The 9,957-nt window shown below is 39.2% G+C and overlaps 1 non-coding gene across 1 annotated transcript; it reads left to right on the top strand.

The window, feature by feature from the left end:
• Nucleotides 1-3,441: 3,441 nt before the first annotated feature.
• On the top strand, nt 3,442-3,514 carry TRNAR-ACG (transfer RNA arginine (anticodon ACG)). Its single transcript has one exon. It is a non-coding gene; the product is annotated as a tRNA-Arg (tRNA).
• Nucleotides 3,515-9,957: the final 6,443 nt, after the last annotated feature.

Here is a 9,957-nt window from a genome sequence, read left to right as displayed (position 1 = left end):
TGGAGTGTGTGTGAGTATGTGAGTGACCGAAACAGTGTACAGGCCCGTGAGTGAGCAAAGGAGTGACTTAGAGAATCAGCAAGGACGTGAGTGAGCAAAGGAGTGACTTAGAGAATCAGCAAAGAAGTGAGTGAGAAAAGGAGTGACGTAGAGAATCAGCAAGGACGCGAGTGAGCAAAAGAGTGAGAGCGTTGGCAAGCATGTGAATGACCTAACGAGTGACCTACAAAGCGAGGGACCAAATCAGCGAGACACCTTGAAGTTTGTGCAAGCATGTGAGTGATCAAAACAGTTTGCGAGCATGTGAATGGCCAAACGAGTGACCTACAGAGCGAAGGACCTGGTCAGTGAGCTACCTCAGAGAGTGGGCAAGCATGCGAAGGACTAAAAGAGTAACTTTAGAGAGGCTACTAATATCTACTTCAGTGGTGGTCGAGTGGCCATAATGGCGGACTCGCATCGCGAGGATCCGGGTTCGAACCCCACCGTCGCCATAGTGGTGGTCGGCTGAAGGTTGTTCCCAAGTTCGAGGCGCAAATGCGAGCCGATTTCCCCATTGAAAAGTCCGCCACAGAGAGCAACAGGCCTACAATGATTAATTATATAATCAAAACTGGTGGCAGATGACAGCGCACTACACATAACAAGCATTACACAGAAACAAACTTCTCGTCAGGTTTCACTACACGTACACGCACATTCCCTCATGTACCAATTCCTTAGAGGATCCGCAGAGGAATATGGACGAGGTACATGTGTGGTTTAGTAGTAGTAGTAGTAGTAGCACCTCGCGCCCCAGTGTACTTCCAGGAGTAGGGGAGGCCAAGCGGATCATAGCACGCGGTGGTGAATTCTAGGAAAGAGTAGTCAAGAAAATTAGACTAGAATGGCGCAAAATTCGTGAAGCCTGCAGGCGGCGAAACTATAAATGCCCCTCTGCGAGAACTTCGTCCATGAGCATCGATCTTCAGCTAGTAATTTCCGGCTACAACAGCAGACGAGAAAATTTACATTTGTATGGTCACTGATGTGGTCACTTACCCATTTATACGATCACTCACCCACTAAAACGGTCACTTACCCATTTATACGATCACTCACCCACTAAAACGGTCACTTACCCATTTATACGATCACCCACCCACTAAAACGGTCACTTACCCATTTATACGATCACTCACCCACTAAAACGGTCACTTACCCAATCACTTATTTATTCACACAATAAGTCACCTACTTGGTCACTCACTCGGTCATTCATGCAGTCAGGGCAGGCGCAATGTCTGAGGTGAAATGTCAGGAACGAAATTTCTAGAGGAGAAATGTGCCGGGGAGAAATGCTGGAAATGAAACGTTGGGGTGAAATTTCAGATTTCAGGGGTAAAACTTCTGGAGTAAATGTATCGAGGACGAAACGTACCAAGGGTGAAATGTCGGGGACGAACCGTTGGGGCGAAATGGCAGGGGCGAAATTTCTTTGGGGGGGGGGGTGAAATAAACCGGAGAAGAAACGTACCAAGATCGAGATGTCGGGACGAAACATTGGGGATAAATGTAAAAGGCGAAATTTCTGGAGATGAAATACATCGGGGAAGAAACGTACCAAGAGCGAGATGTCGGGGACGAAACGTTGGGGCGAAATTTCTTTGGGGGGGGGGGGTGAAATATACCGGGGAAGAAACATACCAAGAGAAAGATGTCGGGGACGAAACGTTGGGGCAAAATTTCTTTGGGGGGGGGGGTGAAATATACCGGGGAAGAAACGTACCAAGAGCGAGATGTCGGGGACGAAACATTGCTGCTAAATGTAAGGGACGAAATTTCTGGAGGTGAAATACATCGGGGACGAAACGCACCAAGGGCGACTTGTCGGAGATGAAATTTCTTAGGGTTAAATGTACCGGGGACGAAACATACCAGGGGCGAAATGTCGAGAACGAAACATTGAGGGAGAGGAAGGCGAAATTCCCGGATCCCGTTTTGCTTAGATATCACAACTCTAACATTACCCCAAATAGCCACATCATACAAATAGCAGGATTTACATCGAATAAAAAAAAAAAACTAGTAAAATTTAAAGCAAAGAAACAAAACTGGCTTCATTCAACTCAAATTTGAATTTCACAAAACTTCCCTTACAGGGAAATGCAATTTTTATAATCGTATATGCATTGAAAAAAAAAGCAGTTTTCTTGGATTTTGTTCCCTCACAGAGCACAGCTGATCCTATTTTTTCCCCTATCCCATGTGTTTATATAAAACGTCGTTTGCTCTTTTCATCCTAATCCATCAATGTTTAAGGATGGGGGGAAAAAAAAACATACCCTGAACCAAATAAGAAATGAACATGAGAGGCGGAAAACTCTTTAAATTGGAGAATCTCCAGAACTCTCTCTCTCTAACAGGAAAAAGAACTAAATTTAAAACTCACCTCTACATTTTTCCTCACTTTCCCACCTTCTATTTTCACACGCTTTAGAAATATCTTACATTCTAAGAGAACGGCCATTTTTTTTTTTTTTAAATATGTATATATTATATACATCTTTGGTGAAGTAAAGGGAAAAAAAAAAACGAAAATTTTATAGGGCATTACATTATATATTTTTCTTTTTAAACATAAATATAGGATAGAACGTGCACATCATTTCCATCTGATCGCATTTTCGTGATATAGCGAAAGCACTAAAGATATTAGAAATGCTTTCAACGATTTTGAAGGGATGGGATTCTTGGGGGGAAAAAAAATGGGGAAAAAGGGTGTAATGTGATTTACGGGGAAAAATGTTCGGCGTTTTTTTTTCCCTTCCGTACAAAACCTTATATAATTTTTTTCTTTTTCGGGCTGCTTGTAGAACTGGCAACACTCAAATTCGCGTATACCACGTCCATTCCAATAATAGTAGATTCTGGAAGAGGGTTTCTTATATATTATATATATATATATATATATATATATATATATAATATTTTTTTTCTGAACTCATGTTTCTTCCTTTCGATTACGATTGAGCAATCAAAATTGTTTTGTTACTTCTTTCGTTCCATGTTGAATTTTTTCCGATGTCAATTCTGATTTCTATATAGAGGATGTTACTATATATTTTTTTTTCCCGGATTTATATGGAAAAAAATCGAAGATATTCAGGATTTATTGTGAATGGTTTCGTATGAACTCACGGATTTCCTGATTTTTTTTTTGCTATCGAAATATGAGAGTATCTTGAAAAAATATGGACGTGGATCGTTTCGATTCCCTGTTGCGTCGTTTTACAGGTTTTGCGCGTATTTTATCTCCGAAATTCCATCCGGAATGGGAAGCTCGTGATAGTTTTGTATTCCATATTATTAGTTTTTTTTTTTTCCATGTATCTATGGAATGGAATTAATTACATGCATAGGTGATTAACATAATGCATAATATTAAACAAAAACAAACGTGGGCCAGTGGCGCAACGGATAACGCGTCTGACTACGGATCAGAAGATTCCAGGTTCGAATCCTGGCTGGCTCGTGGTCAAGTTTTTGCCGCTGTGGTGGTCGAGTGGTTATAGTGACGGACTCGCGATGCGAGGATCCCGGTTCGAACCCCACAGTGATGGTCGGCTGAAGTTGGTGTTCTGTGGCTCCCAACTTCAAGGCGCAAATTCGAGCCGATCTCCCCGTTAAAAAGTCTCGCCACAGAGAGCAACAGTCCTACAACGATAAATCATTCCATCATAACACTTCACTCATAGTTAGAAAAACTGGTGGCAGATGGCAGCACTACACATAACATTACAGAGAAACAAAAAAAACTACACGCACATTCCCGCATGTACCGATTCGTTGGGGGTTCCGCGGGGGGGGGGGTTGCATGTGTGGTGTAGCAGTAGTAGGTAGGGCCTCCAAAAAATGGCTCGGGGATCCATGATGTTCTTAAGTCAGCCACCTCGTTGGGCAATTTGCCTGTTGTGGCGTTGTATTTGTATCCATGCAGTTCTGAAATATTCCCTTATATCGATGCAAAGCCTTGTATAATTTACTTTTCTGGACAGCTTGGAAGAGTTTCAGGAGTGCTTCAAAAATGTTTACAACCACATCCAGTGCTGTATTAACGCACAAGGATTCTATTTTGAATAAAAGCTTGAGTAAGCAAAAAATAAATGTTGCCTTATATTTTATTTCTTATCAGTCTCCTTTCCTACTGGACAGTCTGTGTATTTATGTGCTACATGTTATTTGGAAACTTTTTCTAATTGGAAGTATATCTCTTGGATCAACGGTTTGCTAGTAAAAACTTGCTTGCTATGCTCCTTCTATATATTTATTTTTTCCGAACCCATGTTTCTTTCGATTACGATTGAGCAATCAAAATTGTGTTTTGTTATTTCTTGTTCCATGTTGAATATTTTTCTGATGACAGTTCTTATTCTGATAAATATTACTATATTTTTTCGTATTTATATTTAAAAAAAACTAATTTTTTTTAAGATTTATTGTCAATGGTATCATATCAACTCAGATTTTCTGATTATTTCTGTAGAAACATAATTACGAGGGAAAATGTAGTTCGTTTCAACTCCCTGGTGTATCATTTTACACGATGACGCATTTTATCCAACAAATTGGGATCGAAATTGGAAAGCTCGTGAGGATTCGTTATGTCTATAGAATAAAAACATTACGCATAGGTTATTAACATAATATAGGGTGGGCAAAAAGTCCGTGGAAAATTTAAAAATTCATAATAACCGGAAAAATAACGGAAATAAAAAAACGGTTTGCAAGGTTAGCAGCGCTAGGTCACGGAAATTAAGACAGGAAAAAAACTTAAAAAACAACCGATAGGTGGCGCTGACGTACACGTGTCAAAGAAAAGATTCGCAAATAATGAACAGAATGTCTCCAAATCGTTTATTACAGCAGTATGCGTTCCACATGACCTTCACCACCACAGGGGATAACACATTGATGGCGAGTTACAAATCCAGCAACGGCACAGTGCAGCAGGTCCACATACACGGTTTACAACTGTGAGCTGGTTGTGGATTAGAAGTGCAAGTTCTTATAACCGTCTCATTTGCATACTTCCACCGAAGTCACACGTACCAGCGCCACCTATCAGCTGTTTTTCAGTTTTTTCCTGTCTTAAAAAAAAAAATTCCAGTGACCTAGCGATACTAACCCTGCAAACCATTCTTTATTTCGGTTATTTTTCTGGTTCTTATTCATTTCTAAAGTTTCTACGGACTTTTTGCCCACCCTGTATATGGTACTAGATAAAAACTACAGTTCGAAAACTTGTTTTGTAAATGCTCTTCTACGTTGACACGGTTCTTGAGGTACTCTGAAAAGCTTTCATTGACACGCCTCAACATTTCCTGAGGATTGGAACGTTTTCACGCTACCTATTCCATAACCAAATCTCAGGAATGAACACTCGTGAGCTAATCAAGCACAAACACAAACTGCCATTCGCGTAGTACACAGTGCACATTTGATCCATGTTTCCGAGACAAAAATCTAATTTTTATCTAAAAAAATAATAAAAATAGTAAAAATTTAAAAAAAAAAAGCAAGAATGTGGCTTAAAATAAGTAAAAAATTTCAGCAGTTAAATAGCTAATAATAGCTAAATAAGAATTACTAAAATGAAAAGCATAAAACTAACTGGAAAAATACAAAAAAAAAACAACAACAACAATACGCCTCACCCTGTAATTAGCTAAAGATAAATTGTTATTGTAAGCAGAAATCTAGAAAATATAGTTACAAGGTATCCTTTCAATATATATATAGGAATTTGTAATATTTTTAGCTATTTTTATGATCAACACCCAAAATACACATTTCTGACTAGTTGTTTACCATACTGCCATTCATTTGTCATATAAAACTGATAGAATACAGAAACTAAATAAATAACCTATTATTCACATTAGCCGCATATTATTCACATTATCCGAATCCCCTCGCGTATACATCGCCTTTGAGAGACAGTGTTTATTGATTAATATTAATGCTTCTTCGCATACAAGAAAAGTCCAGTTCCAGACATTAACCCATTTAGTATGAAAAGAGAAGCTTAGTGCAATGTTTTTTAACGCTACCTATTCCATAACCGAATCTCGAGAATGAACTCGCATGCGCTAATCAAGCGCAAAGACACACTGTTAATTGCGTATACATAGTAGCTGTTTGATTCATGTTTCCGAGACGGAAATCTAATTTCAGCGCAGAGAGAGAGAGAGAGAGAGAGAGTCGCCGCTCCTCCTCCATCTAAAATTTATATTCATTAACACCACTTTGTGCGCGAGTTGCTTTAATTAACCGGGACGACAGAGTCAAATGGCTTGAGCCCATGGCGGATGATTAAGGCTAAGGCACATTTATATATCCGTATGTTCTTTCTACTCTTGTCTGGAGGAAATAGGGCCTGAGTACTGGTATCCATGCATGCGTTCGAGTGTGTATGTGTGTGTGTATAGGTACATTGCTCTTAGGCGAAGACGATCGTAAAAGCTGGGCGAAACCAGAGACTCTCTCTCATTCCGAGAAATGAAACGCAAATGATCATAAGATAGTGCAAGCAAGAGAGAGAATGAGACGCTCTTCCCATTTCTCCTGTAAGCTCTGTCTTTCTCTTCGGCAATGCGAAAACAATAGCAGCACGTGGCAACCACCGGCTTATACATACGTCTAAGGGACACGAGTGACTTGAAATGCTTTTCTGTGCGGTGTAATCAGTATTCATGAAGAGAGTCCACGTGGCTCTTATACAATTAAGGAGGGAAGGGAGGGAGCAAAGGAATGCGGATATATCAAGTAAGCTTTGATTCTGGAGGGAATGACATTATGCTAGACTCTCGTATGAGTTTGTGAGATTTTCTTGCCGTCTGTGTAGCTTTCTTTTTTCTTGTGTTGCGTAGTTTGTAGCAGACAAAGTTGCTAAAAATTAGATAATTATGGTTATTACCATTAAGTCGAAGATGTTATAATCTTGGACATTCTGATATATTTTTTGCATTTTTCTTGTTTGGTACAACACGATATTTTCAGCCAATGTAGTTTCTGCGTGAGTTCTGTTGTTTGAAGTTCCACTTGTTCCATGCCAATTAAAGCATATATTATAGTGTTGAGTCATTTCGATTTGGCAGCAACAGATTCGATTGACTGTAGAGAACCTATGTATGTTATTAGTTGGAGTCGGAATTCTGTTTGCATATTTTTTTTTTTTTTACATGTTTCGCTATTTTAACATGATAGAGCATATTTTGCATATTTCATGATTGTTTTGATAAAAACTAAATTTTTTCCTCTCTATTCCAATCCCGCTTCAGACTGATTTTTGCGGTACCCGTCTCTGATGAGAGCTCTTAGGGTTAGGATTGTTATGCACTAAAAGTAAAACGCCATTGGTGATTGGTAAACAATCCTGGAATTCAGGTTTTTCAACCAATTAGCAATAAAATTGAAATAGAAATTTTGAGTTACTACCCTTCAAAAAGAATTTGAATGAACAAAAATTGTTTAATATAAAGGGTATTTTCTTTTGATATTTCAATTTTTCATCGAATTTTTGGTCGGCTTGGGGGCACAGGTCCGCTTAGCTCTTCCCTGAGTATACGTCTCAGCTCCCTCTCTCACACCTACTTGATGTATGCAACTGCGGATTTTTAGTTGAGGTTTGTTCACCGTGCCTTATTACGGGTAGCTCTTCGTGTCTTTATGTACGCCAATATAAACGGTTAAATATTTACTAAACGCCTCATCCGTCTTCTCGCAACGTAATACTGGCAAGTATTTTTGTGGATGTACAACCTGTGGATGTAGGTGAGAAATGAAGGCGCCATCTATCGGTGGTCTCCCCAGCGTCGGTAGGTAAAGAACTTATTTCTGATGTTCTATGCCCGGATTCGAACCTGTGAACCTTGACAATAACGTTCTTAGCAGAAGACGAGCATCTTACCACTGCGCCACTATCGCGGTAGTGGGGAGTAACTGGAACCTCGAATCACATTCAGTCTTCCAGTCTCTTTGTCTCGGGTTGCTCGAGGCGGACTTTGAGTATCGCCGTGTGACGAGGGCCTAAGAGCTGATTGCACTAGAAAACAGATTGAGAAGAGATTTCCAAAATTTATAATTTTGAGCATAAATGATAATATATATATATACAACCGTAATGTCACGCTGACAAGAGATCCCATGTGGTTTGGTTAACAAATCTTTACTCTCGGTTGCCCATGGATCAAAATAACGCCAGAACTTCATAAGTGATGTCGTTAAAACAAAACTAAATAATGTCTGCTTGCAAATCGAAAGCAACGTTCTGATTTTTTTTGCTAATGCCATCGAATAATTTGATTAGCCTGTCCGGCTTTCCTTACAATTACCGCTCGAAATGAACCCAAGCCATGGTAATTATAAAAAGTGAAATAGCCATCAGATCATTGACATACGCGTTAAACAGACAGCAGTTTGTCACGGCTTATTGCTGGGGTGACGAGTCTGTAGTTGGGTATAATTTGAATTGGCATTTCCACATTGTACATCTATCCACATTCATTCATTGAAAATTTTGATTCAGTGGAGCATATCCCCAAAAATGTACTTTTTTACAAGTTCCTCAGCAAGATACGATCTTCAAGTGAGGTCACACACGCTCCTGAAATGATACGAGGTAATGTGCATTTTTTCTGGACGGTATCTAATACTTAAAATATACGACTTGCAGTAGAACGAATAAATCTTTCCAGTAGCCGCAAGACTTTTATAATTTTCAGGTACTATTTCAATCTTGTAATAACTATTTTCTCTATGATTTCTGCAAGAATTCCCATTAAAGATACGGGTCTATAGTTAGCGTGAAACAGAAATCCAGATAATGGTGGGGGTTTTATTCAGGAATGTTTCCCTGCTATAGCATATTTTCTTTTTTTAACGAAAATCATCACAGAAATTATTTATCAATGTCAAATGTACGTATATTGGAAGACACAAGCTACAAAAATAAATGAAGAAACTACAGCAATATTTACAAGAGACTACATGCTTCCTCATCCTGATCGTACCTAGGGATGAGCGCAAAGGTACATATACAGCGAGTGCTGGAAAAGATGTTCAGGTCTTGTACTTTTCTTTCTCCTTATCATGAAAGTTTTAGCGGCACCATCGATTCCCGATTTTCAAGCATGTCTCCGGGAGAATATATCCTGGCTGTTCGCCAGAGAGAGAGAATGCATGTTTTATGATTTGTTGCTCCTTGACTCACGTGCAGCAATGCTATTCGCTAAGAAATCCTTTTCTCACTTGCTTTTTTTTTTCCAGAAAATAAACTTACTCCTACTTCCATTATGTAAGTTATTTTTTACGCAGGAAAAATGTTTGCTGTCACTGTGCGTCGTCGTTATCTTTGTCCACTTGTGGAATAAAGGAAACACTAATTTCTCGCCAAAACTTACGCTGTTGCGATGAAAATATTGGATTATTGTAAAGAAGAGAAATAAACGTTATTCTCTTGTATGAATTCAAATGCACAATTTTCACTTAGTGAGAGTGAGATGATGTTTCTCAGCCAAATGAAGAATATATATATTTTGGTGAACTCTTGGAAAGAAATGTCAATTTGTCTCCGCTAGGGAATCGAACCAAGCCCTTTTGCAAACGGGTAAGCTCGCTATCTGTACACACCACTCGAGACGCTACCAATCCTTCCTTATTTAAGCATTTTGATACCTTTTAGAAATTTCTTTTTACTGCACCGTCTGAATAACTCTGCTTACGTGGGAACGGCCAAGGACTTTAAGGAGAGCCCTAAGATGGCCTCGCATAGAAATTACCAACAATTGCATCCAAGTCTTAGGAGTCATAATTATGTTAAGATTATCCTGTTTTCACTACCGGATAGAACCAACATTGCCAGCAACATTTGGCACATGAGTTTGGTGATCCCTGCTGTAATGGTTGACCCGTGCT

The sequence above is a fragment of the Pholcus phalangioides genome, unplaced genomic scaffold (assembly GCF_987345545.1).
Source record: "Pholcus phalangioides strain wild (caught in Gottingen) unplaced genomic scaffold, Ppha-v1.0 ptg000002l_1, whole genome shotgun sequence".
NCBI lineage: Eukaryota > Metazoa > Arthropoda > Arachnida > Araneae > Pholcidae > Pholcus > Pholcus phalangioides.
The sequence above is the reverse complement of the archived record's forward strand: the minus strand, read 5'-3'. Positions and strand labels throughout refer to the sequence as shown.